Source organism: Etheostoma cragini, chromosome 6, assembly GCF_013103735.1.
Source record: "Etheostoma cragini isolate CJK2018 chromosome 6, CSU_Ecrag_1.0, whole genome shotgun sequence".
In the NCBI taxonomy this organism is placed as follows: Eukaryota; Metazoa; Chordata; class Actinopteri; order Perciformes; family Percidae; genus Etheostoma; species Etheostoma cragini.
In genome coordinates, this window is record NC_048412.1 from 7,764,307 (window position 1) to 7,768,076 (window position 3,770).

The following is a 3,770-nucleotide window of genomic DNA, read 5'->3' on the forward strand; positions in this document are numbered from 1 at the left end:
CGTTTTCAAAACAATTTATTTTTCTTAATAGTAGTGATGACTAATATCAACTTTACCAATCTTTTATGTGCCTCTACATCCCTGACCATATTTTGCCGGAAGCTGTATATGACCCCAAAAAAAAGGTGCCCTGATGAAATCCATAATCTAAAGCTAATTGTCCTTTGCTACAGAACTTGCTGTCAGATGGGATTTTAACAATGTTAGATTGAACAATGAAAGATGTTTTGGTGAGATTGACTTGTTTCCTTTCTCTGACTTACAAAAGACATTCACTCTACCATGTTCCTCTTTTTAATTACATTCAGTTAAGGTTGGCACTCAAGGCATATGGTGTCACCTGGTAGAGGCCTCTGCCCATCCATCCTATTCACAAGTTATTTACTGTGCAGCTTAAAAACTGTGGTATGGTATCTAGGCTTTATCAGTTCTTAGTGATATCTGGTGGTACCGCCCTTCCTATTGAGAGGATCTGAAGTCCATGCTGTGACTGTATGCTGCGGTCATGTCTTTTCTTTGTTTGCGTATGTGACTGGTCCCTTGTCTTGTGTCTGTCTTTGTGTGTATGTGTGTGTGTGTGTGTCTGTTTCTGCACGTGTTGTTTTGTCTCCCTCCCTCCAGTTTTTCCTCTCTGTGTTTTTGTGGCCCTGGGACGTGTGTCCCAGTGTGTAGTTTGTAACTGTTTGTAAATATTATGTTTTCCGAATATAAAAAAATGGGTAATTGGGTAATTCTTTCATAACTTGGTTTTTGTCAATATCCATATCTGCCAATGCTCTCCTGCACTGTCATTTTTCCATTTTCTTTTTTTTTAATCCATAATCTCTGTGTCCATTTCTTTTTACAGATATGTCTATATGAACTGTAGGAACAACCTTGACTCGCCCATGGGTGGGCCTATTCTGTCAAGCTGGTGCCATTTTACCTTAAATGGTCAAGGGCTAATAGGAAACAGTGTGAAAAGGCTGCTAAAACAAAAATACTAGATAACCATCCCCCCCCCCCCCCCCCCCCCCCCCCCCCCCCCCCCCCCCTCACCCCCTTCCCTGTCTATCTGTTCTATCTAAAAAACAATTTAGTTCAAAGAAACATGATTCTTGTGGTGTTTTTAATTGGGGATGCCCAATTAAATATGTTAAATATTTAATCGAAATTGCAATATGGACTAGTATAATATTCAAATTGCGGGTGGGGGAGGGGGCAATAGTTAATAGCAAGATATGTGTCAAGCAATTCTGAGTTAAGTATGGTAATGCCCTTTTACATTATACAGGAACCATTCACACAGATGACGAGCTGCTGTACAAGGTGCCACCTGCTCATCAGATACAACCTCACACACATTTACACTCCGATGGTGCAGCATTGGGGGAAACTCAGGGTTCAGTGTCTTGCCCAAGGACACTTCAACATGGGACTCCAGGGCCAGGGACTGAACCACCAACCTTCCGATTTCATACCGCTCTACCACTGAGCCACAGCCGCCCTTAATGCTGCAGATGCGTCCCAGGCTACGAATCCTATCCTACAGACTGAAGAAAAAATATTGGTTTGGTACAGCTCTTTGCAAAAATCACACTATAATCATAAAAAACAATATCATTTTCAATATTAACAATGATACAGCATAGTATCATAGTAAAGTAAATCAAAGTAAAAAGAAAAGAAGCATTCCCTCAAATATTGCGATTCATATCGTAATATTTGTCAAAATTTAATATTTTCCTCATATGGTACAGCCCTATTTTTAATGATCGTCCAAACAAGTCTTTCTTCCAAGGCAGCATATTTAGTTAGCTTTATTGCAAATGTCAGTGTGATCAAGAATATATATATATATATTTTTACTGACCTTTGCTCCTTACAGGGTGATTATATCATCGCTGTCGGGCAGAAACCACATATTATCATTTTTTATTTTTTTTATTTTATGCATAAATCTTGCCTTTACTCTTTCCTCAAACTAAACTTTTCATGTTTTGGAATGGACAATGTTCAACACGTGCACACAGCACCAGCACACTCAAAGCCTTTATAAATGACCATGTTGTGATTCACACTGTGCTATTAGTCAACCCTCTCCTTTGATTCATCCCCATCTGGCTCTGGACCGGCCAAGGCCAGAATGTATCACATGAGGAATGAGCCACATGTTGGAAGTGTTGGAAGACTCCGCTGAAGCCGAGGCTGGACCATCTCATTTACACTAAGGGTGGGGAAAAAAAATCGATACAGCATAGTACCGCAATATTTTCCGTAGCAATACTCTATCGATAAACAGGCGCCGTCACATACCCTTCACCATACACAGAGATTGTTATGGTTTTATTTCAGTTAGACTAACAGCTGGTTTGATTTGCATTTAGAGATGATTTTATGGAAAGTTCCCCATGCTAATCTCTAGGTATGGTGAAGGGGTTATTTTAATTCCAAAGGCCAAGGGAACTTTATCAGGATGTATAGTATCCTGCATCCAAAAAATGGTGTCCTTAAAAGGTTGGATTTTTCCTTTTTTTTAATTAAGGCATTAAGATCTATTTTCAAAAGATGACTTTTTTATTCCTCTTTTTAGTCAATTTAAGCATGGTCATGTAAACGTATGAGCACCATTTTGCAGCAATAACATTGAAGTGATATGAACAAACAGAGAAATGTATCTTTTTTGATAAAACAGATATTGACAAAGTTTCCTATTGGGGACATCATTTGAAATTGGGAAAAATTAGAAGTTGGAAAAAAGGTTATATATTGCAATATATCGCAGAGTATTGCAACATGTTTAGAATCCCAATAACATCGTACCGGGACATAAGTATCGTGATGATGACGTATCGGGAGGCGTCTGGTGATGCCCACCCATAGTTTACACCAGACACACATTTAAAAGCATTGGTTCAGTCTGCACGACAAACACAATTCAAATTAGATTGGTTTTTGTCTGGATAAAAAACTCAGAACTCATGACTGAATCTCACAAACTAAAATATTCATACACACAGAAACGGTTTCTCTTTTTTCTTTCAGTCCATTTTACGCCGTTAAAGCACTGTAGAGATGAAACCAGACAGTGACGTGCTGCCCTGCTGTGGCTTCATCAGAAGTCCCTCCCTTCAACCCTGTAGCCGTACGCGTCTCCCCAGGGTCTGGAAACCTGAACGCGCCGTGTGTTTTTTCATCTGAATCCTACAGCGGTGTTCCTGACCTCAGACAGTGATCCCAATCAGGAGGAATACCCTGATGCTGCAGTTTGGAACCTCTGTGCTGAAACCAAATAGTATAATCGTGGAATGAGGGATTCCTATCCAGGAAACAGACTCAAGTAGGAAAACTGGCTCCTGCTGATAACTTGCATGGTTTATTTTAAAAGTACAATTTCAGTAAGTAATAGTCTCAATTTACCATTTTGTATTCAATGACTGTTGGGGTCTGGGATTCTTTCTTTTTTCTTGTAGTTTCTCAGTTGTGGAAGCCAATGTTACAGTCATATTTGCTGCCCGCAGTACAAATCAGCATTTTCAGTTAAAACAAAGTCATATTTTCTTGCGGAGTGACTCAAAATGTAATGAATCATGAATTCCAATTCTTTTCCAATAAAGTAAACACCGACCAGAACCCGATGTGGATGGTGCCGCAGTTGTGTGGATGTTGTGCAATTGATAAAACACTCAGGGCAGAGCTGTGGTGAACACCAATTGTACATACAGTGGGTACGGAAAGTATTCAGACCCCTTTAAATTTTTCACTCTTTGTTTCATTGCAGCCTTTTTCCA